This window comes from Podarcis gaigeae (assembly GCF_964106915.1).
Source record: "Podarcis gaigeae genome assembly, chromosome: 11".
Lineage (NCBI taxonomy): Eukaryota > Metazoa > Chordata > Lepidosauria > Squamata > Lacertidae > Podarcis > Podarcis gaigeae.
Window position 1 is genome coordinate 52929060 of NC_139687.1, and position 27506 is coordinate 52956565.

The 27506-nt window shown below is 41.9% G+C and overlaps 1 protein-coding gene and 1 long non-coding RNA gene across 4 annotated transcripts in view; one reads left to right on the forward strand and one right to left on the reverse strand.

The window, feature by feature from the left end:
* The window catches only part of DCC (DCC netrin 1 receptor), a 947660-nt gene that overhangs the window by 394770 nt on the left and 525384 nt on the right, over window positions 1–27506 (reverse strand). The window lies entirely within an intron of this gene.
* LOC310827234 overlaps window positions 12017–27506 on the forward strand; it is a 65875-nt gene continuing 50385 nt past the window's right edge. Inside the window, exon 1 of the long non-coding RNA XR_014556241.1 lies at window positions 12017–12255. This is a non-coding gene — a long non-coding RNA (uncharacterized lncRNA). The remainder of the gene's footprint in view (window positions 12256–27506) is intronic.

A 27506-nucleotide genomic window follows, 5' to 3' on the forward strand; every position in this document is an offset into this window, starting at 1 on the left:
AATCGAGCTGAAAAGAAGCACAGCTATCCTTCCCAGAAGTGAGCTGCGAGGTGTTTATTTTAAGCGAGCTCGAGGGCACAGATCTCCACTAGACTGCTTTTCAGGCAGCCTCTCTTGCACGTATATATTTGCCCACTCCACATAACCTCCTGCAAAGAAACAAATTGTCTGCAGGAATGCATGGGTGAATATTTACGGTTTAGTAAGTGAGCAAGAGGCATGGCGATAATCCAAAGAGGGCTCCCAATCAATAATACATGGCCAGAGATGAGTGGAACTGAAGTGAAAAGAAAACATCTCCTCCTCTTCTCCACCCACCCTCCCACTGCAGAAAATATCAGTAATATTTTCTTTGTAAAATGGGATTTCCCTTGTCAGGCAGCTAGGAAAATAATGCTTGACATTTTCAGATAACAGGAATTATTGGCAGGATCTCTGTGTGTGGTGAATGTGTCTGCTCAGTTATTTATTTCTTTAAGCATTCACCCAGTCTAACATTTGATCAACCTCATCTTCATTCCCTTTTAGAAATATTTATTGATCCACCTCATCTTGGTTCCCCTTCAGCAATATTTGTTGAATAAAAAACTGTATATGCCTATTAGATAAAATACCGAATGGCACAGTGAATCACTGGTATTATGTACTTTGTTTTAAAATAGTTTCTTATATGCTTTATCCCACCTTTCTTCTATAGTGGAGTCCAACGGAATATGCACATGGTTCCCATAGGGTCAACTCTAGGGATGAACAAATATGTCAGATCCAGTTTGTCTCAGCTTCTCATTTGTCCAGTCCTAAGTTCATTTCTCCACATGTCCACCATAGTATATTTATAGTCCTTGTGAAAATTCACCAGAACTTTAGAGTGAATTTCTCCAAATTTGCACACTTTTGTGCAATTTCTCCTAATATACACATTTTTCTCTAATATTGCGACTTTTATGTGTTGCTTTCATTAGTATATGTATTCATATGAATATCTGGCAGGAGAACTGCATTGCAAAATTCAGAGAAATGTGACTTTTGAAGGATGGCTGTTTTGGTTTGCATAGCATTTCAGAAAGCGAAAATTGGGCAAATTCACCCTTAAATTTGAACTGAATAAAATCCCACCCCATCCCTAATCACAGTTCCATGCACAGATCCAGATCTGCTTGTTTTCAGCAGAGTGGTTGCCTTGTTTGCCTCCCAGCTATAATGGGAGATTCTTTGGGCTCCTTGCAACAGTCCTCAGACATTTCTCCTTAGCAGAAACCTCAACTTTCACTGCAAAATCTTGCTTTAAGAGAAATGTCTGAGACCTGTAACAAACGTACCCACAGCACTTCATAGGGAGTCCTTCCGTTCGGGACCTCAGATAGAATTGGAACCTTTGTCCATTTTGAGGGAGAATTTCTCAACTAAAATGATCCAGCTATTCTGAAAGCTTCCTTATCATCTCAGTGCCATCTCCAATCTTTCCTATAGAGTTCTTCCTGCTTCCATTCCTCAAACCAAACTATGAAGAAAGTTCAAAATCAGTTTGAGAAAAGGCTTCCCAACTCCAGCGAGGCATAGGCAAATCTGTTTTTCTCAATTTCTCAACCACCACCACCCCCCACAATTTTAAATTCAGCTCTTCATTTCCTCAGCAATTTCCACCCCCCCCAAAAAAAAACCCTGGTGAAAATTTATTAGCATTTTAGTGTAACTTTCTCATAGTAAACACCTTTTCGAATGCAGTTTTTACTAATGCACACATTTTGTGCACAATTTTTCCAAACATTATGTGTGACTTTTCACACACACACACTCAAGCACACACACACACACACACACACACACACACGTGTGCATGTTTCTCCAACATGTACATTTCTGGCCACTTTGTTTGATGGGAGCACTGCAGTGAAAAATTCAGAGGAGTGCCTTTTCCAAAGAATAAATTTGGGGGTGCAAAATGTGTGTGCGCTTTCTCTTCCTGTCCTGAGGTTAGGGCAGATCCAGGAAATTGGGGTAAGAAGTGATTGGGGGGGGGGGACAACACCCAGAGCACTCACTCAAAAATCCAAATGTACCCACAAAAGATTGGCAACCTCTGTCCTTAAAGTCTTGCCAACAGGAAATTCCCAGCAGAAGGATATCTGGGAAATGTGGTTTGCTTCTGGCTGCTTGAGCACAGGATGAAGTCTCCCATTAAACTAAATCAAATTCAACAGAGCTTATCTGGGGGGGGGGGGTCACATTCTGTCTGCTTCAGAGCATTCCGGCATTCAAATGCACCTTTCCACCCCTCTCTTATCTTATTTTGTTTGCCTGTAGGGATGATTTCAAGCCTAGCAAGAATCTAATAAGCAGGGAAAGAAGTAAAATGTCAGTAGAAGCTTATTAACACTGGCTAATTAAGAAGAGGGGAAATACAATAGAGCATGCATCTGTCCCCCATGTGTAAAATGTAATATGCTGTGGTTGCACTAATAAAGTGGGCTAAATCTACTGCTTGCTATACTCTCTGAGCTGTTGTGTATTAATATTCAATATGAAAATGCCCATTCCTATTGAGGAGCTCCTTTTAATAAACATCCCGTATTTGCTTACCATACCTCTGAGGCCACATAATGGAACAGGATCATTCAGGCTGTGCCAGAGCTCTTGCATTCCTCTAACTGCAGTTGCATTTATTTATAAAATTGGACAACTGACTTTCTGACCCAAACCACTAATGACTACCTCCTGCTGCTCTTCATCGAACTCTTGTACGCTTTGCTACCGTACCTTCCACTCACAGCGGGGAGCTCTGCCTTGCAATGAGAGCTGCAGTGAACGGGGGCCCTCATCGCTCTTGACATATAGACCTGGAGCACTTGTAATGAAGAGGGCATGTGGTCCATTGGGAACTGCAAAACAACTACGATCAGTGCTGCTCCAACTGGCCCAGAACTAAGGGCAACTCAGCAAGGTACAATGAATGTGACATGCGTCAGCGAGAGCAAATGCTCCTCTTACAGAAGGTCCCAGTTTCAGTCCCTGGAATCTTCAAGCAGGGCTAGGAAAGACTCATGGATGCTGTACAAAACCCTGGAAAGTCACTGCCAAAAAGTGTAGACAATATTGGGTGAGAGAAGCCAATGTTCTGACTCACTTATAAGGCAGGTGCTTATATTCCTAAGTGATGGCAAAGGGAGTTGGCAGAATTCTGGGCTCTTGCACTTCAGAATGTGTTGTGTGTGCATGTATGTGATGTTTCAGAATGCTCCTTTGCATGGAGAAATGCAGCACAGTAGGAATTAGCCTAGTCCACTCCTTGACAAGCTATGTTTGCCATATCTTTCCACAAGGGCCAACATTGATGCCAAAATCCAGCATCGCCTGAGCTTGGTAAGTGCTGCTTTCTTCTGATTGAAGTGTTTGAGGACTGGGACATTCACAGGGAAACCAAAATGCTTGTTTACAAAGCTACCAATCTTACTGATTGCCTGTGAAACATGGATCACTTATAAATGCCATCTCCAACTCCTCGAAAGATTCCATGAAGTGATTTTTTACACATCACTTGGGAAGACAGGCGAACTAATGGCAGTGTACTAGAAGAAGTAAAGATCATCAGTGTTGAAGCAATGATTCTTCAACATCAACTTTGTTGGACTGGTTATGTTGGGTGGGTGCCTGATTATCGTCTGCCAAAGCTCTACTCCAAACTTAAAAATGGAAAGAGTAATGCAGGAGGTCAACAAAAGAGGTTTAAAGATTCTTTCGAGGCAAATCTTAAAAAAAATGTAGTATAAACACTGACAACTGGGAAACACTGGCATGCGAGTGCTCCAATTGGAGAACAGCCTTTACCAAAGGTGTCAGAGGCTTTGAAGACGCTCAAATTAAGGACGAAAGGGAGAAATGTGCTAAGAGGAAGGCACGCTTGGCAAACCCTCACCACGATCAACTCCCACCTGGAAACCTATGTCCCCACTGTGGAAGGACACGTGGATCCAGAATTGGCCTCCACAGTCACTTACGGACTCACTGTTAAAACCGTGTTTATGGAAGGCAATCTTACTCGGCTACAAGTGATCGCCAAAGAAAGAAAGATGCTATATTTGCACATTTATGGAGGATTCCCTCCCACCCACATGGAAGCACATTTGGAAATAGTAACACCCATATTGCACCCACATCTGCAATCTCTATCTATGAAAGTCTTTAAATTGAATGGCTTAGAGCCAGGCTAATGAAATGATGGTATTTCATGTAATGCACAAACATACATACCTCTGGTACCAGAACAGGCACTAAAGAAGATGGATGAGAAACTTTTTTTAAAAAAACAAAAACACCAAGAACAGCCCTTTTTATTGCATGGCTTTCTCCTTTCAGTTTTCTTCTTTTCAAGATCCTAAGGCGATAACTCCAAAGCAGAGCAAGACAGTCTCCTTTTCCTACTCTGCTGCCAAATATCAATTCACTAGTTCATCATCCTGCATTAAATTATCCTCCAGTATCATAGAGCATTTGCCATCTAAACCAACAGTGACAGCTTAGATCACATGTCACAACCTATTGCCGTACCTGCTCTGAAATATAAGCTTTGCAGAGAATGCCCAGGTGATCCAATTGGCAGAGACAAGGATCCCCTGCAGAGAAAGTCTGCCTCCTCTGTTTCTGATCTTCTTATGCAGCCACAAGTCAACAGGTTGTGAGACAGAGCACAGCAGCCATCTCTAGCAGGAGATGCCCAGTATTTATGGAGCCACAGCGCTACCGGGCAAAGGCACCCGTCCTTAATGGGCCCGGAACTAGGCGTGTAAGAAGAAACATGAATCCCTAGTGTGGATTTCGAAACAAAACAGCACAAACTTCAGGCAGGGTTTTAGGAAATGACTGCTTTTAAGGAAAGGTATTTTAATAGTGCTGCACTGTCTTTAGTAGAATAGTCTGAAGATGAGGACTGGGGAATGCATTCCATGGCAGATCATCTTCTCTCCGATGGAGAGCTGGAGGGCGAAGAGTCACAGCAGCAAGAATGTTGATTGATTGCACAAAACTGGAAGACTGGAGAAATACCAACTAAAGAACAATGGCAAGAGAAGTTGATGAACTATGCAGAACTGACAAAAATGACAGACAGACTAAGAGAAAAAGATGACAGTGACTTTGAAAAAGAATGGGAACCGTTTATATTATTATTATTATTATTATTATTATTATTATTATTATTATTATTATTATTAATTTGTACCCCAGCCACTCTGGGCAGCTTCCAACAAAGACCAAAAATACACTAAATACTTGCAGAAACAAAGAAAGCTGATAGACTTGATGGCAGGATTTAAATAAACATCCACAGTATTAGTATTAGAAAATGTTGAGAAGATAGAGAAATATTATGGTGTGTTTACTTTTACTTTTATGTTTGATGTTATGTTACTAATAATTTTTTCTGTTAGGAGGTAGCAAAGTGGGTGAAGGGAGAAACAAACCAGAAGTGGAAGTTGGGGGAAACCTAGGAGGGGAGGGAGGAAGGAATACATAATAAATGTTAAGAATCTGAGATGTATGTAATGAATGAAAAAGAAAAATTATATATATATATATATATATATATATATATATATATATATATATGGACTTGGGAATGCATTCCATGGCAGACCAGCTTGGAGTTGGAGGGGGAAGAGTCACCCCTTTTGTCCACAGCGTATTCAGAAGCAAAGAGAGAGACAGGAGCTGAACAGCTTAGGGGGGGAGTTACCTAGTTATGAGATAATGACAACGGAGCCAGAAGCGAGCTAGTTGAGACATCACTTGAGAGCATCGGAGACCCCCCCCCTCACCACAGACTCGGAGGTCCAAACATATCAGAGAGCAAAGGAGTCAGAGGGAGAGAGGGACTTCCTGTTGGCACCCAAAATACTGCAGTAGTTGGAAGGAAGATTAGATTAGCCATCTGCCCTCCTTGCGGAGAGCTGTGTATTTGTGCTCATAACATGTAAAGGTAAAGTGACCCTTGACCATTAGGTCCAGTCGTGGCCGACTCTGGGGTTGCGGCGCTCATCTCGCTTTACTGGCCGAGGGAGCCGGTGTACAGCTTCCGGGTCATGTGGCCAGCATGACTAAGCCGCTTCTGGTGAACCAGAGCAGCACACAGAAATGCCGTTTACCTTCCCACCAGAGCAGTACCTATTTATCTACTTGCACTTTGACATGCTTTCGAACTGCTAGGTTGGCAGGAGCTGGGACCGAGCAACGGGAGCTCACCCCTTTGCGGAGATTCGAACTGCCGACCTTCTGATTGGCAAGTCCTAGGCTCTGTGTTTTAACCCACAGCGCCACTGTAATAAAAGGACTATAAATCTATCAGCTGCTCATTAATTCTTATCTGTTGAAGTTACCGAAGGGAGAGGAGGACTCCCCATGCCTGACGGAAGATTTATTTACTAGATTTTAAATATTAGGGGGGGTTTTTTGTAATGAGGTTTAAAATATTATCTTTTATATGATTTTAGTTTTGGGTGTTTTATCTGTGTTTGTTTTAATTTTTTGCGAGCCACCTCGAGTCCCAGATCTGAGGGGGGACGGAGGCACAATATAAACAAATAAGCATAGATGTTCAAGCTGATCTGGCATCACTTCAAGTGTAGATTTCTCCCCCTTCCCTGATATATTACACAGACAACCTCTTCTTTTTCCCTTGGATGTGCGGGAAGACATTCCCACTGATCTTTAATTTCAAATGATGTGTAGAAGTGTTTAAGAGGGATACTTTGCTAAGAAGCCATTCAAGACTTAGCAGTCACTGGAGAACATTCAGGATTACAAGGCTTTTTTGGCCCACTGAACACAAAGAAGAAACAATTATTCCTTTCTAGGCCTTCAGACACAATACATTTTCAGCCAATCTGCTTCAAAGGAGAGCGCCTGCCGAACGACAAAGCCAAACAGGTAAGCTACAATGTGGCTTTGTGTCCTCTTGCAGCTGCCAAGATTAGAAGCAATTTTGTTCAAAAATAATAATGTGGTTTGCTGCCTCAGGGACATTTTGTTAGAACTTTGCTACAAAGCTTGATGCTGTTATTGTTTGTTGCCATCATGCTGTTCATGGGTATGTGATATTTATGATTATGATTTTTTTAATATAAAAAACCACTGTTGGCATCTACTGTAACACTTAAACAGCAATAAAACCATTACCTTATTGTCAGGGAACTGCCATCAGGGCCGGAGGGAGAGAGCGGGCTCCGGAGGGGTCCCAGAGAGCGTCCCGGGATGGGGAGAGGCAGCCCATCTTCTGGGGAAGAGAATTAGCATAGCACCAGTGGAGAAGGGGGGCAGATGGGGGAATCGGCGAGGCGGTCCCATGACTCCTTGCCAAGGACCAGCGGGGAGAGTAAGGGTCCTCCGCTGCCCACACTCTCCTTGCGTAGAAGGCTTTTGCGCAGAGAGAGTAGGAGGAGACTATGCGTCAAAGAGCTTCTTTGCTGGAAGAAGTTCAAGAAACGCCCACTGACGGATTCTGCCGGCGATTGAGACAGCCACGGGTGAGTGGCTGTCCGGACAGAAAAGGTTCACTCAGGCAACCCAGACAGGTGTTGCACCAGTTTACGCACGAGCAGCCCCTAGAACCATTGCACTTATATAACTGTGTTAATCAACCTAGTGCCTTCCAGATAACTCCCATTAACTTCAGCAAAGGAAGGGCTGATATGGGGTACCAGATACAGTTGGAGAAGAAATTTAATTCAGTTTGCATTTAAAGGTGAACCTAACTAATTTGCACTTTCCCATACAAACTGAAGCAAAGCCATCCTTTGAATTTCACATGTCTCTGAATGTGGCAATGCAGTTCCCCAGCCAGAAAAAGTTATTTCTAAAATAGCATGCAGAAATCCATTATATCAGGGAACATCACTTTGCAAAAAAATAAAAAAAAAATGTCTACATTAGGCAATTTTTTATACAAAGAAGTCACACTAAAATCCTAACTGAGCTGAACCTAAGATTGGAAAACTGGGAGAAACTGAAAGTGACAGATTCATCCATTCCTAGCACCAATGAATACTGTTTCATAATAATGTAAGTCTTGTTCCTGGGCACTTTTTAATCTGCTTTGCTGGCACAGATGAACGTGAAACAACTTGAAGAAGAAGAGGTAATGAAAGGTAAAGATTGTCGTTTGGAATCTATGTTCTTTCACTGGAGAGAGAGAAAGATTCAGAAAGCTCCTTCAAATGCCCTAGTCATGACAGCACTGCTCTTAGGTGGTTAAAGAGATGTTGGTGCCTTTGTGGCATCGGCCATTATACCACCTCAGTGTTGGGATACTGCCAGGGAGGCAAAGGCCATCATGCAGGCCACGTCGTCTGCAGACGATCATCAGTCTCCCATGGGAACAGCATCGGTCAATTAGCGACACGAGCCTCAGACACATTCCAGGACTCATGTACGCCCTTTTCGCAGACAACGGAAGATTCACCCAGGAGAGCATATTTTACAGCTTTATTCAACGTTGGTCAGAACAAAGGAAAAACATGACTGCTTGCTTCAATGTCGAGGAAACAGCCAGAAAACAAAAGCTATATACAAAACGGAAACTCCCTGTGAGCAGGAAGTACGCAGGCTTGTGACACACAAGAGCCTACTCCCTTTTTAAGGAGGAACGGAAATATCCTAACACTCAGACCTATTTGCATGTCCAGCAACCAACATAAATCATGCCAAGAAGAGGCAGCAAAGATGAACCTCTTATGTAGACGGTTCTATGCACATCCCTGGTATTTGACGCAACAGATTCCACAAACATTTCACAGTGCACCTTGAATTGGTTTGGAATAAGTCAGAATCTTTCCTTCTGAAGTAGGAAATGTATTGTCCTTCTCCAAACCCATCCAAGTCCATTCATCCTCTGACACGAGCCTATTTCTCAATCTATTCCAATCTCCCTGCTACTTGCTGGAGGTTAGCCTTTTCCTCTTCCCACCTCCATAGAGCTCTGCAATGAAAGCCAGAGGCCAGAAATATTGAGATATACATTTTGTTTCCCCAGCGTCCCATAATAGCTAAAACTGTAGCACTAAGTTTCTCCTTTCCCCCATTGACAGAACCAGAGGAACCTCAATAATGGGGAAGATGGCTTCTTCTATGAGAACAAAACAAAACAGGAAGCTGTCATAGGATGAGACAGGATATTGGTCCATTTAGCTCAGTATTGTCCACACTGAGTGGCAGTGACTCATCAGGGTTTCAGGCAGGGGTCTCTCCCAGCCCTGCCTGGAGATGTTGAAGATTGAATCTGGAGCATTCTGCATGCAAAGAAGATGCTCTAACTACTGAGCTACAGGCCTTCTACAACTTGGTATGTTTAGAAGGTTGCAATGGTGGGGCTTGCAAAGACCAGAGGGTGACTTAAATTTCAGGCGTCTCCTCACATATGCATGTTTAACTTGCGTGCAACCACGTTTACGTGTGGCACTGGGAAATAATTAAATAAATTGATTCAATCTGTAGAAAGGGACGGAAATACAAAAATGGCCCCCAAAAAGCAGGAAACTGCAAAAATTGCATGAAAACAGCCGGAAAACAACTGGCAGTCCTAGCTACCTTTGCAACTGCAACCCCACAAGCCTTTGCGCTAACCTTTGAAGCCTGTGAAGAGTGTGAGAAAGGAAGTTTGGAGGATTTTTCAAGAGGGTTTTTAGAGGTTTAGAAGTTATTTACAGGCTTTTAAGATGGTGTTCCCCAGTATAGGGGTTTTCACAAAGGAATGTAAGTGAGGAGACGCCTGTATTTCAGATTACAGATGCTTGTTATAGCTAAAGAAGCCCTTGATAAGTTTAATTAGCCCTAAGTACCTTCATGGACTTATAGTTCTGTTTAACATTGTAAGTTTTGTTTTGATTCGATAAAGGTCTAATTTGCCAGTGGTAGGAAAACAACTGGATATCTCAAAACAAAGTGTGACATCACAAACTGAAATGCAATGTCAAAACAAAAGAAAACACAATGCCGAGCAGAGCATTGTGAAACCAAAATACAGGGAACAAGACATGTTATTTGGGGATATGTCATTTGTAAAACTGGTTGTTAAGATAGCTAATAGTGTGTGAACACTTTTGTAGGTAGAATAATTAATTAAACTCTGTTAGTCTGCTGAATTATTTCCTTCTCATTTTCCCCCATCCCTTTTGTTGTGGCATTTTGAACATATGAGCCTGTGAGATCCAGCATCCTGTCTCACAGTGGCCAACTAGATGCCTGTGGGGAGTGCAAGTTGGACCTGAGCACAAGAACACTTCCCCCACTTTTTGATGTTACTGCCAACTCATAAAATCGCAGAATTATAAGGTTGCAAGGGAGCCCAATATCCCCAATGGCAATGCAAGAATCACAGAGAATCCCTCTGCTTAAAAAACTCCAACGAGGGAGACCCAACCACCTTCCGAGGAATCTGTTCCACTGTTTTACAGCTCTTACCATCAAAAGGTTCTCCCTGATGTTTAGCCGGAATGTCCTTTCTTGTAATTTGAATCCATTGGTTTGGGTCCTACCCTCTGAGGAGCAGAATACAATCTTGCTCCATCTTCCATGTGACAGGCCTTTAGATATCTGAAGATGACTATCATACCACCTCTCAGTCTTCTCTTCTCCAGACTAAACACACCAAACTCCTTCAACTGTTCTTCAAAAGACTTCGTTTCCAGATCCTTGATCATGTTGCTTGCCCTCCTCTGCTCACTTTCAAGCTTGTCAATCTCCTTTATTTGTGGTGCTCAGAGCTTGACAAAGGACGGCAGGTGCTGAGTTTGACCAAACCAGAACAGAGTGAAAACAAAAAAAAATTCCTTCCAGTAGCACCTTAAAGACCAACTAAGTTAGTTCTTGGTATGAGCTTTCGTGTGCATGCATGGAGTGTATCTGAAGAAGTGTGCATGCACACGAAAGCTCATACCAAGAACTAACTTAGTTGGTCTTTAAGGTGCTACTGGAAGGATTTTGTTTTGTTTTGACTATGGCAGACCAACACAGCTACCTATCTGTAACCAGAACAGAGTGGTTTAACTATGTGTTGTGGGTACTTCTTTTTGACCTGTACTGAATCTCCCAACATTCAGCTTCACTGAATTTCCATGAATTCCAGTAATATGAGAAAGGGAGAAAAATATTTCTCTAGACGCTTTCTCTTTGCCATGCATAATTTTATCAATTTCTATCATATGACCTCTTACTTGCCTTTTCTCTAAACAATAATGTTCCAAACACTGCAACCTTTCTTCATGAGAACTGAAGAATATTAAAGGGAATGGTAGGTGTACTATTGCATGCTTCTTTAAATTTTCTTACATTTTGCAATTGTCAGTTAATGATCTTGCAATGTTGCCGTCTTTTATTATTGCATTATTTACAACTACACTCAAACTAGTTATAAAACTGGCCAAAATTTTAACTTTTGAGAATTTTAGGAATGCCTCTATCTCAGTTTGAGTTTCATATGTGCCATTTGGTTTATCTGAGAGTGCTCCCTCAACAGATGCTGCGTTATTGAATATTTCGTACAGAAAGACTGAGGTGGTTGTTGTTTTTTAATGCTTTTTCCTGATGCCTCTCCTGATGCCTTATTGATTCTTTATTTTATAGAGACTTTGTTCCTACTCAAACTTTTTTTATTTTCAATTAAATAATGTTATTAAACTTTTTAAAAAACTGTGTAACAGCAATAACAAACAAAAAGGAAAAAAAACTAAGAGAAAACCATATTTTCCCTTCCCACAGTTCACAATAAAGAGGGGGGGACCATCATAAACTTACATAACTATGTACAAAATCATACAGACAACTTAGAGAAGTGAAAATACATTGTCTCGGAGTTCGACACAGCAGCACCGCTTTTTTAATGGTCTGCTTCTCTTTCCCTTCCTTTTATGTGCATAAAGATATCAAAGATAACCAGATTCAGATATTTTTTAATGTCTAATGCAAATTTCTTTAAATTCCTAGGAGTTTATCTCAGTGAAGACTTTACCTGGAAAATCAGTACAACCCAGGTGGTTAAGAAAGCCCAACAGAGACTCTATCTCCTCAGAGTATTGCAAAAGAACAATGTCAATCAACATCTGATGATCTCCTTCTACCGGTCCACAATAGAAAGTGTCCTTTCATACTGCATCACGGTGTGGTACGCTGATTTGACATCAACTGATAGGAAGTACCTACAGAGGGTGGTGAATACAGCACAAGATATTATGGGCTGTCCCGTGAATCCGCTGGATGAAATAGCGGAAGAACGTTGCCTCAGGAGAGTGAGGAAAATTCTCTGGAATGATTCACACTCTGGCCAGCACTTTCTTGATCTCCTGCCCTCAGGCATGATTAGATGCACCAACATGGTAAAGAACTGCTTCTATCCATGGGCTGTTAGGCAGCTGAATGAATAGATAACAACAAGGCAACTGACTTTCAGGTTTGGTGGGTGTGCATCAGTAAATGAGGGGAAATAAGACTAAGAGAGCTGAGTGGGGGGTTGCTCGTGTAATCTCACTGTATCCAAGTTATACAAGCGACAAACAAGTATTTCAATTCAAAGGAAGGAGGAAGGGCATGAGTCCAAGGCTTGTGCCTGCTTCTTTATGTAATGCTAAACCATGGTTTAGCTTTCCAACTGACTAGAGTGGAGATCTACTTATCCAAGGTCTTTTGGTGGTGCAGCAGAACTTGCCCTCCCTCTCTTCTCCTCAAGTGCCCCTTACATCTGTTCTGGAGGTTCTCACAACTCTCCAGAGGAGATTTGGGGAAGGTGCATGTGAGGAGAGGAACTTCCATTGGGCTAGCAGACAATCCTTGAGGCAGCAGATCTACTTGGCTGGATACCATGCAAAATAACGTTTTGTTGTTTTTCTTTCATTCCAGGCTGGAAGCTGCTTTGTGGTTATTTTCTTAATTGAAAAGGCAGTGCACGGACACCTTAAATAAATGTGCATTTCTCAAATCTGGACTATTTGTTTCGCATGGTGGCATGGAAACAGGCGTTTAAGCCCTTTTGTCTTAGGCTTGACCTGTTTATTTCCTTGCCCAAAAGTGTATTGAGATACAGTGGTCCCTTGGTTGTCAAACTTAATCCGTTCCAGAAGTCCGTTCCAAAACCAAAGATTTCCAAAACCAAGGCTCACTTTCCCATAGAAAGTAATGCAAAATGGATTAATCCGTTCCAGACTTTTAAAAACAACCCCTAAAACAGCAATTGAACATGGAGTCACACAATCAATCAGTAGCTGAACTGTGTTCCCCACAGTCACAAAAACAAAACAAAAATGCAAAATAAATAGCAAAAACAGACAGAACTCAGTGTGACACTCAAAACAGAAGCATGGCACTCAAATCAGAAGCGTAACACTCAAAACACTCAAAACAGGGCATTTCTTTCATTCCAGGCTGGAAGCTGCTTTGTGGTTATTTTCTTAATTGAAAAGGCAGTGCACGGACACCTTAAATAAATGTGCATTTCTCAAATCTGGACTATTTGTTTCGCATGGTGGCATGGAAACAGGCATTTAAGCCCTTTTGTCTTAGGCTTGACCTGTTTATTTCCTTGCCCAAAAGTGTATTGAGATACAGTGGTCCCTTGGTTGTCAAACTTAATCCATTCCAGAAGTCCGTTCCAAAACCAAAGATTTCCAAAACCAAGGCTCACTTTCCCATAGAAAGTAATGCAAAATGGATTAATCCGTTCCAGACTTTTAAAAACAACCCCTAAAACAGCAATTGAACATGGAGTCACACAATCAATCAGTAGCTGAACTGTGTTCCCCACAGTCACAAAAACAAAACAAAAATGCAAAATAAATAGCAAAAACAGACAGAACTCAGTGTGACACTCAAAACAGAAGCACGGCACTCAAATCAGAAGCGTAACACTCAAAACAGGGCATTTTCAGCTTCTGAGAAAGGTTCGCAAAGAGGAATATTTAATTCCAGTTTTGCAGTGTTTGGGTTCTAAGCTGTTTGAGTACCAAGGCGTTTGAGAACCAAGGTACCACTGTAGTGCCATGAAAAAGTCTTGCATCAAAAAGGTCACACAAGGGACAAGTATCTAATGAAGTCTCCCTTAGTTGCATTTGTGTTGGGGAGTTTTGTTTACAAAGTGAATGCAGGCCGTTCATAACATAGCTATATTAGACCCTCCATTCTCATATGCCTTTTTTTTATTTTATTTTTTAGTGGGAGATTTAATTTGAGCAATTCGTTTCTTCTCCCTTTAAATGCTGCTTCCCACTGCCCCTCCATTTGCATCCCCATCTCCCATTGCTCTTCCTTCTGCTGTTGGAATGCATTCAGAGAGGGCATTGAGGAGTGTCTATTATAAAACCAATAAGAAGAGAGGAGACCTTATCTGTGCAATTAATCTTTATAGCTATCTGCTGCATTCAATCTCACCTTGCAATTTTCTGTTATTTTAAAACTTTAATGTTACCAAGTTGGGGGGGGGGGGAAGAAATCACAAAATAATTGCATTTGCTTCTTAGGATTATTTTTATGTTCTAATTTCTGCTCTTATTTAAACCAGCTTTGGTTGTAGGGAAAACCTCTGTTGCGGTGCATTAACCACACTGTGCTGTCTCGAAAGAAGCTCGCACCAAGGAGGTAAATAAGAAAACACAAAGGAAGACCTCATAGTGATGTTCAGGGAAAGGCCAGAAACATGAATGTTTGAAGGATTGCTGTTCTCAGATACTCTGCAGAAAGGACAGCAATCATTTTAAGGGGGAGGTGTGCCTGAACGGACAGAGGGAAGGTGCTGCGAAACAAATTGGTGCAACCATAAAGTCATAAAACAAGCACTAGGTGCTGTGTTTCAAACGGGGGTTTCAATAAGTTTGGGTGGAACCTAGGTATAGGCAAACCTGTCAAGTTATGCACCTCAAAGAAGACACACCAGTAGGTCATGGAGGTGCGTGATCTTGGAAAGTGCAAAGCTTATCTGGGGGTACAGGGATAAGTAAACTTAAATTGCTTATTCAGGCTATGTATGGAGCTCTTGAACCAATATCAACACACCTTTGGGGGTAAACAAATGCAGAGCCAGGTGTGGTGTATTGGTTAAAAGTGGTAGACTCATAATCTGGTGAACCTGGTTCACGTCTCCGCTCCTCCACATGCAGCTGCTGGGCTAGTCACACTTCTTTGAAGTCTCTCAGCCCCACTCACCTCACAAGGTGTTTGTTGTGGGGGAGGAAGGGAAAGGAGAATGTTAGTCACTTTAAGACTCCTTCAGGTAGTGATAAAGCGGGATATCAAATCCAAACTCTTCATCCAGTCCAGAAGTCTCCCTGCAGCTAATGAAAGCCAAATGGGTGGGGAGCTCCTTGCCACCTTTGAGATGGTCCTCTCCTTCCTCCTCTCCCCATCTACTTTCTTTATTCATCTTTTCTAGGAAGGTCTTGTGAAGTGGCTCACAAAGTCCAGCTGTTGCCTTTGGGTACTGAGGAAGCTCTTAGGAAGGGCTGTAGCTCAGTGATAGAGCATGAAGAAGACCCAAGGTTAAATGCTCAGCATCTCCAGAATGGATTTGGAAAGACTCCTGGTCTGGAACACTGGAGGGCACATTCCAGTCAGGATAGATATTACTTGTCTAGATGAACCATTGACCCAATAATGTTACAAATTTTCCATTTGGCTAGCATCTGATCATCTGATTTTTTCCCCCAAAATGTGTGGGAAGATACATCCCTGTCATACTCAGCGGTGAAGAATATATATTTCTTAAATTCTGGGAATCAAAATTTTAAAAGGATGTTGACAATGAACATGGAACACATAGAGGAGGCCAACCAAGATTATTAAGGGTCTGGAAACCAAGTCTTATGAGGAATGGTTGAAGGAGCTGGGTATGTTTAGCCTGGAAAAGAGAAGACTAAGAGGAGATATGGCAGCCATCTTCAAATATCTCAAGGGCTGTCACATGGATGAGGGAACAAGCTTATCTTCTCCTGCTCTGAAGGGTTGGACTTGAACCAATGGCTTCAAGTTACAAGAAAGGAGATTTCTTGTAAACATCAGGAAGAACATTCTGACAGTAAGAGCTGTTTGACGGTGGAACAGACTCCCTTGGGATGTGGTGGACTCTCCTTTCTTGGAGATGTTTAAGTAGAAGTTAAGTAGAGCTTTCATTGAGTTTCCTGTATTGCGGGGGTTGGACTAGATGACTCTCAGGGTCCCTTCCAACTCCACTATTCTATGACTCTGGTGATTCACATCTAGTTCAATGATGCCTGGGTGTGCATCATTGGCAGGAGTGTCTCCACCCCCATCATTCTGCCCGGACACTGAGGTCCAGTGCCAAGGGCCTTCTGGAGGTTCCCTCACTATGAGAAGCGAAGTTACAGGGAACCAGGCGGGGGGTCTTCTCAGTAGTGGCACCCACCCTGTGGAACGCCCTCCTACCAGATGTCAAGGAAATAAACAACTATCTGACTTTTAGAAGACACCTGAAGGCAGCCCTGTTTAGGGAAGCTTTTAATATTTGATGAATTATTGTATTTTAATATTTTACTGGAAGCCACCCAGAGTGGCTGGGGAAACCCAGCCAGGTGGCGGGGTATAAATAATAAATTATTATTATTATTATTATTATTATTATTATTATTATTATTATTATCTGGCTGGTGCATGTGGTCTGTGACCTAGAAAGGAATCTGCAATGGAAGCTACCCCTGCATTACCGGCACATTTTTCTTTTCATTTTGCTGGTAAATAAGAAAGGATTGTCATCTGATTGTTTTAACATTTACATATCATCTTAAAGAGAACCTATTTGAAATTGTAACTTGGCATTTGTGAAAAACAGTGAAAATACATTCAGTTATTTTTAAAGGCATTGGCTCAAACAGGTGGATATAGTCCTGGAGATATAAAATGAAAAACTAATAGACAAATGAAAAAGAATGGGAGAAGGCTCCAGTAATAACCCAGAGTCTGGGTCAATTGATATTACCACACTTGTATTCACAAATATACCTGTGCTTTAAGGATTTTACAATCCAGAAAATAAATAAAGACCAGACCAAGAGAGCATGGAAGTCTGCTGCTGGCCCTGATGGCATGAATCATATAACAGCATTTTAGGGGGACTTGAGGGGTCTTATGGAATCAGTGATGGGGATTTTCCTCTCTTTATTGCGCTTCATTTTTTAATAGTTGAAATAAAAGAGCTATAAGCTTTGAAATAAAAGAGCAGGCTGATTTTATTGAGCAGTTTCAAAAGAGAAAGGGGGATGGGGGAAGCCCTGCTCCTCTTCACCCTCCTCCTTAAAAAGTCCAATTTTGGGGGGCTGAATTGTGGCTCCTGAAACTGCCCACCAGAAAAGGTGCCCCAAATTCACCATTTGCAAATGGGTTGATAAAAAGGGAGCATTTTTTCAGCACAGGCCTAAAGTATTCACAGACGCAAGGATTTGTAATTTTATTATTTTTTATGCCGCTCACCACAGTAATACTTTTCTTTTAGCATTGGTGATATTCTCTCTTTTTTTTAATTGCCCATAAAAAAAATAACATCAGAACAAATGCTCAATAAAGATTGGACATCATATAACCTCTCTGCAAGCTTTGTGCAAATAAATAAGGGATTCATGCTCAATAAACAGGTTGTGTGTGGGAGCTCTGAGATGGTAAACCAGTGTCCCAGCTCTATTATCTTAGATTGCAGGTAGTGACATAAAAGGTTCAATAGTCCCACAAACAAACAAACAAACAAACAAACCACTCCATTTGTAAGACTAGCAAGTCAGTGAGGAGGATTTCCAGCCTAGGAGGTGTTTTGTTTGTTTTTAAAGTTATTAATGTTGTCATTGTTATCATTCTTTTATTATTAATCATAATCTCCAACACCTGCTATACAATCACCCAGCGCTTTTTTCGGGGGAGGATGCAGGGGTACGTATACCCCTAAACATTTTGTGAATCTTTGTACTTTTGTCCATTTACAGTGGTACCTTTGGTTAAGTACTTAATTTGTTCCGGAGGTCTGTACTTAACCTGAAACTGTTCTTAACCTGAAGCACCACTTTAGCTAATGGGACCTCTTGCTGCCACCGCGCCGCCGGAGCACAATTTCTGTTCTCATCCTGAAGCAAAGTTCTTAACCTGAAGCACTATTTCTGGGTTAGCAGAGTCTGTAACTTGAAGCGTATGTAACCTGAAGCGTATGTAACCCGAGGTACCACTGTATTGTATTTATTTTTTTCTGATTTGAGTCAAAATGAGAGTACCCCTAAACATATTTTTTTTTGGGGGGGAGTACTGCAATCATCTCAATGCGATGTACAGTAAAAAAAAGTTTAAAGCACAAACACCAGCAGGTGCATTGAAAATCCTACTAAACAGACACTCGTGGCAAAGCACCATCTACCCAAATTCACAACGAGATGTCTTCCAAAACCCAATTTAAACCTGAACACTGTGTTAATGGAAGTCAATCTTACTCAGCTACGAGTGATAGCCAAAGAAGTAGAGGGACTCATATATTAGTAGCAACTCATTGAACTTGGCCGGGCAGCACATTGACACACAGTGCCAACTTGTAAGCAGGGTGTTATATTCTTTTTCCTGGTACCTTGGGGGTTTTATTTCAGCTTTCTCTATGGAGGAGTATTCCACCATATGACCAGGAACCAAAATTTGAAGTAGTACAGTTCAGGCACGAGAGGGACGCAGGTGGTGCTGTGGTCTAAACCACAGAGCATAGGGCTTGCTGATCAGCAGGTTGGCGGTTTGAATCCCCGTGACTGGGTGAGCTCCTTTTGCTCGGTCCCTGCTCCTGCCAACCTAGCAGTTTGAAAGCACGTCAAAGTGCAAGTAGATAAATGGGTACCACTCTGGTGGGAAGGTAAATGGCATTTCCATGCACTGCTCTGGTTCACCAGAAGCTGCTTAGTCATGCTGGCCACATGACCTGGAAGCTGTACACCGGCTCCCTCAGCCAATAAAGCAGGATGAGCACCGCAACCCCAGAGTCGTCCACGACTGGACCTAATGGTCAGGGGTCTCTTTACCTTTACAGTCCAGGCACATATTTATCACCACAGAGGGAACTAGACCAAAAGCCAGCAGATTTGGACCCTACTTCCAGGATAGCTCCAAAGTCCATGCTTCTGACTAACACTGTCTCTGGGATGTGCTTACTTTTAACTATACCAACACCAGCAGCCAGTCAATTAAAAAAATAAAATAAACTCTGGATTGGTTGAGTTGCCGGGATCAAAGGATGACAAAGGTCAGAACTCGGGGGGATTAAAGGAAGAAAATGATTTTATTTTATCATTGCAGCAACTTAATCCCTTCCAGATGAATATGTGGACAATGATTGTTTTGTGAGATTTGTTTTTATTTACACACACACTTCCAGTGCAGAGATAAAAACATTCAGGGTCAGAGAAATTGTGGGGCTGAGTTGCTTCTCAAATTCTCCAAGCAGAGATGCTATCCCAAACGAAGCACCTGTTTCTCATGCAGCCAGGTAAAACCAGAGAAGCCATATGGAGGACACACATGTCAGTTCTCTGCCAGCTTCCAAACCAACCTAGTTCTGTTCATTCATTTCTCACTGGGCTACAGATACTTAATAAGTGCTTGCAGTTTCCATGCACGTATTGGAAGGTTGCATACGGATGCCTGCTTCAATAGTAACAAAACCCAACACATCACCCAACACATTCAAAAGCTTCATGCTTCTGCCCAAAAAAGCAGCCTCTTCATACTCGAGGGTCAAATCACTGTCTCCAAGTCAATTGAAGTTATTCGTCTTCTCCCCCTCTCTCCCAGACCACTCACTAACTTCTGCTATTCAGTTTCTCCGCAAACAACTTGTCAGGAGAGTAGGAGGTCAAGAGTACCAGATGTCAAGGAGTGGTGAGCAATTACATGTAGAGAATGTCTGACAAGCAGCAACAGTTGTATCCATCCATCTGGGGCACCCATCTTATTTATTATCAACTATACCTCTGAACCGGGACGCAGGTGGCGCTGTGGGTTAAAGCCTCAGCGCCTAGGACTTGCCGATCAAAAGGTCGGCAGTTCGAATCCCTGCGGCAGGGTGCGCTCCCGCTGCTCGGTCCCAGCGCCTGCCAACCTAGCAGTTCGAAAGCACCTCCGGGTGCAAGTAGATAAATAGGGACCGCTTACCAGCGGGAAGGTAAACGGCGTTTCCGTGTGCGGCTCTGGCTCGCCAGAGCAGCGATGTCACGCTGGCCACGTGACCCGGAAGTGTCTCCGGACAGCGCTGGCCCCTAGCCTCTTAAGTGAGATGGGCGCACAACCCCAGAGTCTGTCAAGACTGGCCCGTACGGGCAGGGGTACCTTTACCTTTACCTTTACTATACCTCTGAACTATGACTTGATGTAGTTATGTTCGCACTTAGGTATAGGAACAAAGGATGCAGGATTAAACTGAAGCAAGCCATAGGTGCATCTAGCCTGCACAGACTGGAATAACTCTCCAGGGTTTTAGGCTGGGTTCTCTACAGGGAGATGGTGGGGACTGAACCCGGGACCTTCTGCACGCAAATGTTCAATGTTCAAATGTTCCAGCATTCAGCAATGGCTTTCCCCCTGGACTGCAAGTTGTGAGGATCTGCACAGGTGGGTTGCCTCTGATGCAGTGGGACTGAACCTGGGAGTTATTTCCCCACTTTGCCAAATGGGGGGAAGATTGCCAGTGTACTCGGTGTGAAACAGAGCCGCTGTGTGTGATTCATAAGGGGTCTCTGTGGCGTTTGCCCTCCTAGGTGTGAGACATCATACTGGGTTCATAAGGAAAGGGTTAACTAATTGTAAACATGACTAACCAATGGGAACCCAAGGGACAGAGTTAACTGTGTATAAGGTTAAGCACAGAGGGTTTTTTTGAGGAGGAGTTAGAGTTAGGGTGGTTGAGAAGACAGTCTGGAGTTAGAAAAGACGGAGAAGATAAGTCTGTGGGTTGGGCTAGTCTGGTGTGAGAGAGTGAGAGAATTTGTTAAGAGGAGTCAGTCAAACAGTTGAGATAATCAGTCAGAAGGTATTAGGAAGGTATAGGCCGGTAAAGAAACTGAAGTTAAGATACTTACAGGAATATTATCTGAGAAACCATAAACTTGTTAATGTTTGTAAAATAAACTTGTTTTTGGTTTTTTTGGCTCACTTTTAACAACTGTCTGGACTCAGTGTTTTACCAGAGAGTAACGGGTTGGTGGCAGCAGGGAAACGAACACAGTGGTGGCACAGGGATCAATAGACTGTTAAATCTCTGGGGACCCTGTGTGATCGCCACAGTCTCGTACTTCCGCCTTGTTGTTCCTGCACTGCAGAGGGTTGGACTTAATGGCTCTCAGGATCCCTTCCAACTCTACAGTTCTGTGATTCTATGAACATAGAGCCTCATCTCTTCTTCAGGATCTGCCCTTCTCAACACTCTATATGACAGAAGCAGCAGCTGAGCTGTTGACTGCCATCTCTTCAGATGGTGGCAAACTTTGGTTTATTTTTTTTTTCCAAAATTTTTATTAGGTTTTTTTAATAAAAGAGATACAAAAATGAAAAACAGCATTGTTTGTGTCTTTACAAAATTTCATAACATCTTTGGACTTCCTCGCGTCATCCGATCGCACTTACATTGTTCATAAAATTTTTCAAGCAAATTACCATCTTATTTGTAATCTTATAACCAATCATTACAATATAGTCTAATAATACTCATCTAATTTAGTGATGGCCAATTGTTTATAATCAAGCATCCTTCTTAGCATTCCATCAAATTACAATAATTTTGTAGATAAATCTTAAATTTCTTCCAATCTTCTTCAATCCTTTCTTCTCCCAGGTCTCGAATTCTGCCAGTCATTTCCGCCAGCTGCATATAGTCCATCAGCTGCATCTGCCATTCTTCCAGCGTGGGTAGATCTTGAGTTTTCCAGTTCTTTGTGATGAGTATCCTTGCTGCCGTTGTTGCATACATAAAGAAAGTTCTGTCCTTCTTTGACACCTTCTGGCCGACAATACCCAGAAGGAAGGCCTCTGGTTTCTTAGTGAAAGTATACTTAAATACCTTTTTCAGTTCATTATATATCATTTCCCAGAAGGCCTTCACTTTAGGGCAAGTCCACCAGAGGTGAAAGAATGTTCCTTCATTTTCTTTACATTTCCAACATTTATTGTCAGACGAGTGGTATATTTTGGCAAGCTTAACTGGGGTCATGTACCATCTGTATATCATTTTCATTATATTTTCTTTCAAAGCATTACATGCAGTAAAGTTTAGCCCAGTGGTCCACAACCTTTCCCTTTCCTCAAACATAATGTTATGCCCAATGTCCTGTGCCCACTTTATCATAGCCGATTTAACCATTTCGTCTTGTGTGTTCCATTTCAACAGCAAGTTATACATTCTTGAAAGTACCTTAGTCTTAGGTTCTAACAGTTCGGTTTCCAACTTCGATTTCTCCACCTGGAACCCTAGCTTTTTGTCATTTTTAAAAACTTCTTTAATCTGAGCGTAATGTAACCAGTCTCGCACTTTATCCTTCATTTTTTCCATACTCTGCAATTTCCAGTTATTTCCATCTTTTTCTAATATTTCCCAATATTTTGGCCAATTGGCTTCCATATTGGGTCTTTTTCGAGCCTTAGCTTCCAGAGGTGAAAGCCACCTTGGGGTTTTATTTTCCAATAAGTCTTTATATTTTGTCCAGACATTAAACACTGCTTTTCTGACAATATGCTTCTTAAAGGCCTTATTGATCTTAACTTTGTCATACCATAAGTATGCATGCCAACCAAAATTATTATTAAACCCTTCCAGATCCAACACATCAGTGTCTTCGAGAAGTAGCCAGTCTTTTAGCCAGCAGAAAGCTGCGGCTTCATAATACAACCTTAAGTCTGGCAGGGCAAAGCCCCCTCTTTCCTTTGCGTCAGTCAGTATCTTAAACTTAATTCTGGGCTTTTTGCCCTGCCAGACAAATTTAGAAATATCTCTCTGCCACTTCCGGAAGCATTCCATCTTGTCTATAATCTGTAGTGTTTGAAACAAAAACAACATTTTTGGCAATACATTCATCTTAATAGCAGCAATTCGGCCTAACAAAGAAAGCTTCAATTTTGTCCAACTGTCCAAGTCTCTCTTAATTTCAGACCAGCATTTTTCATAATTTTCCTTAAATAGACTCAGATTTTTTGCTGTTATGTTCACCCCTAGGTACTTTACCTTTTTCACCAATGATAATTCTGTTTCTCTCTGAAACTGTTCTGATTCAATATCTGTCAAATTTTTCCCCAACACCTTAGTTTTCTGTTTGTTTAACTTAAATCCCGCCACCCGACCAAAATTGTCAATCAATTGTAAAACTCTTTTCGTACTAGATTCCGGCTCCTGCAGTGTCAAAACTAGGTCATCTGCAAAAGCTTTAAGTTTATATTGTTTCGCTCCGACCTGGATCCCTTGCACCAACCGGTCCCCTCTGATCAAGTTTAAGAGCACCTCCAGGACTGAGATAAATAACAAAGGGGAAATCGGGCAGCCTTGTCGTGTTCCTTTTTCAATTTTGAACTCTTCTGTTACCACATTATTAACAATCAATTTTGCTTTTTGTTCTGAATATATTGCGTCAATCCCATTTTCAAAACCCCTCCCCACTCCCATTTCTTTTAAATTTCCCTTCATAAATTTCCAAGAGATGTTGTCAAAGGCCTTCTCCGCATCTATAAAAATTAGCACTGCTTTAGTGTTTATGTCAGTTTGCAAAAGTTCCAGGACATCAATAATGTTCCTTGTGTTAGCAAACATGTGTCTGCCTGGGAGAAAGCCTGCCTGGTCTTTATGAATTACTTGACTTAAAACTCTTTTAAGTCTGTTTGCCAAAACATCAGCAAATATTTTGTAATCCACATTTAAAAGGGAGATGGGGCGGTAGTTCTTGAGCTGTGTCTTTTCAGTTTCTAATTTTGGTATCAATGTGATAAACGCTTCTTTCCACGATTCTGGCGCCTTCTTTCCCTCCATAATTTCATTGCTGACCTCCAGCAGTGGTTGGATCAAATAATCACTTAATGTCTTATAGTACTTGGAGGTCAAGCCGTCTGGCCCTGGAGATTTGCCCAATTTCAAGTTCTGAATGGCATGTTCAATCTCTTGTCGTGTTATTTTGCTGTTCAGGAGTAGTCTATTTTCTTGTGACAATTTTTTCAATCCGTTTTTCCTCAAAAATTGTTCAATCTCAACTTCATTCTGCGGCCCTTGAGTATATAATTTTTTAAAATATTTTTGAAAACACTTTCTAATCTCCACGGGGTTCTGTATACTTCTTCCTTCAATTTCCAAATTTGTTACTATGTTCAATTTTTGTCTCTTCTTCAACTGCCAGGCCAGCAGTTTCCCACATTTATTTGCCGATTCAAACGTTTTTTGTTTCATTGATTTAATCTTCCATTCTATTTCCTGGTTTATCAGTTTTGAATATTGTGCCTGATGAAGTTTAATTTCTCTCAAAATCGGCTGTGACTTCGGATTGGCTCTTAGCTTCTTCTCTAGTTCTTTAATTTTCTCCAGAATCTTGTCTTTCTTTTCATTTTGTGTCCTTTTCCTTATGGCATTCTGTTGTATCAAGAACCCTCTCATCACAGCTTTGCTTGCGTCCCAAATTGTTCTTTTTTCCACCGCGGTGTTCAGGTTTATTTCAAAATAGTCCTTTATAACTTTTTGGGCCTTCTTAATGATCTCCTGATTTCTAAACAAATTGTCATTCATCTTCCATCTAAAGGAGCCGGTTGGTAATAATGTCATGTCCATTTTCAAAGCATTATGGTCGGAGCATGTCTTTGGGCAGATTTCCACTTTCCTGACCTTAGGTGCCAGACCTCTAGTAATCCAAATTTGGTCGATTCTTGTCCAAGTCAGTTGAGCCTCAGAGAAAAATGTTCCTTCTTTTCCTAGGGGGTTCTTGATTCTCCATATGTCAATCCAGCCCATATTTTCTGTCATTTCAAAAAAGGTCTTTGGTAGTCTGCCATCTTTGGTAACTTTTTGACTTTGCGACTTATCCATGTTAGTTGATACAATCCCATTCATATCTCCCATCATTATGATGTTGTCATAGTCCAGATATTCCAGCATGCTTTCATGCAACTTCTTATAAAATTCCGATTTCCCATCATTTGGTGCATAGATTCCTAATATCAAAATTTTTTCTCCTTGATACTGTATTTCAATTGCCAAAATTCTGCCATGTTCATCTTTAAATAAAAATTTAGGCGAGAGGCTCTCTTTTGCATATATCACCACCCCTCTCTTCTTCACTATGTCTGAAGATATAAATTCTTGGCCAAGTCTCTTATTTATCAGCACTTTTCTGTGGAGCCTAGTCACGTGGGTTTCTTGCAGGCAAATAATGTCCAATTGTTCCTTTTTTAATATGTGAAAAATTTTCCTCCTTTTCTCCGGAATGTTGCAGCCATTTATATTCCAACTCAGAAGTTGCAGAGACATCCTGGATAGATCTGGTTATTTTTCTGGGGGTGGTACCTTTTCGCTGAATCTTCAGGATCCAAGGGTGCAGGTACCTCTGGTGTTTCGGGCTCCGATGGTAATCCAAGTTTTTTATGAAGGTCCTCTCCGTATTGGTTCAGAAATTTGTCTCTGTCTTCCAATGTTCTAATTTTGATCTTCCTCCCTCTGAAAGTAAAAGATAGTCCTTGTGGAAAATCCCACCTAAAGATGATGGCGTTGCTCCTCAAAAGTCTTGCTAATTCTAAATATTCCGATCTCAAATCCAAAAGCTGTTTGGGAACGTCCTTGTATAACTCAATCCTCTTATCTAAAATGTCCAGTGACTTTCCGTAGTGTAGGCCCAAAATCTTGTCCCTCTCCTCCTTTGATCTCAGTGATATCAAACAGTCTCTGGGCTTGTCTTTTTTTGTCAGTCTTCCAAGTCTGAAAGCTGATGTAATCTTAAAGTCCGTCTCTTCTAGGTTCCAGTGCTTGGAAAATATTTTGGTCAGAAACTCAGCCAGGTTGTCCTCTTCCACTTCGGGTATCGATCTAATCCTTAAGTTGGTCTCCCTACTTCTCAGTTCAATCATCGAGAGATAGGTCTGGTGTTCACCAACTTGTTTGTTGAGTGGCCTCACCTCTTTTTCTAACTTTCCCAGCCTTTGGCTGGTGTCTTCAACCAATTTTCTGTTCTCCCCTGTAGCTCCCTTCAATTGTGCAATTGTTTCCACGTTCTGTGCCACTTGTCCAGCTAATTTATTTAAACATTCGGTGTTTTGGTCTATTTTAAAAGTTTGCTCATCAGCTTTTTTATCCAAGGATTCCACTTTCTTATCCAAAGATTCCAATTTTTCATATATTTTTTCTAAAATGGAGGCAGCTGTTCCTGAGGCCATATCTTCCAATTGTAGTTCCTCTGTTTCTTCCCCTGCACGTGGCAGAGAAGCTGCTGCTTCCTCAGAGAGCACAGTGGGTACCGAAGATCTGCGTTGCTGCAAGGCTGAGGCTAAAGTTGTTTGTCTAGTTCGCGGTCTTTGTTCTTTTTCCTTTTCTTTTGGCTCCTTTTTCTTTGCGCCACTCATTCCAAATTTATCTAAGGCTCAAGGTCAAGCTGAGTTGTTCCCATGAGAAAAAGACAGCCCAGATGGTAACATTCAACCAGGAGACCGGGAAACAGAAAGTATAAGGATGTCACTGCTGTAAAGTCCAAAACCTCTAGGGGGAGCTTAAAAAGTCTTTCAGAAGGGAATCAATAAATATAGTTCACAGAGAAAACAAAACCCATGTCCAAAAGCCTTCAAATGCTAAATCTTCAGCAGAGTTGGTTTTACAAAAACACAATGTTTCAAGCAGTGCTTGCTGGTACCTCATAAGATGTCAAAGTAGCAAAGTCCAAGCCCCTCAGATTTTTTCCAAATTTTGTTTCAAAGTATTTATGTCTGCAGGCTGACTGCTACTGTTGCCAGGCAGTTCCAGCACCTGGGTTTCCTTTTTTAAAATGTAGATTCCTCAGAGAAAGATCCTACAGTCCAAATCTTAGCATAAATCCAATGCTTAAAACCCTTTTCTGCATTAAAGTGATGCACTGAATGCTCAAATCCAAATTGTAAAAGAGTTCATTCACTGCCTCCACTCCTCCTGCTCTTTGCTTTGAAGTTTAGTGTGAGCGGAAGACGGACTTCCTTTTTTTACGTCCTCCGCTTTCAGCCAAATTCGGGAGCTTTGATCTTTAAGCTTAATTAAAAGTCCTTATTACTCACGGGTTGCTGCTTTCCAAGGTGCCAATTCAAGGAAGAAAGGTCAGCGCTCACCGGCAACGGCTTTGCGGCTTCACTCCGCCGATTGCGGAACGACCCTCAGCGCCGCAGCCTCCTCCACCATCCAGAGCCCCTTACGGGGTTCCTTCTGCGTTTTGGGGGCTGCTTCTGGCGCCCGCCGGGTCCCAAGACCGCAGGCTTCTGCCGCCTGCGGTTTTCCGATGTGGGTCTCCGCTTCGCCGTAGCGGACGACCCGTTTTCGCGCG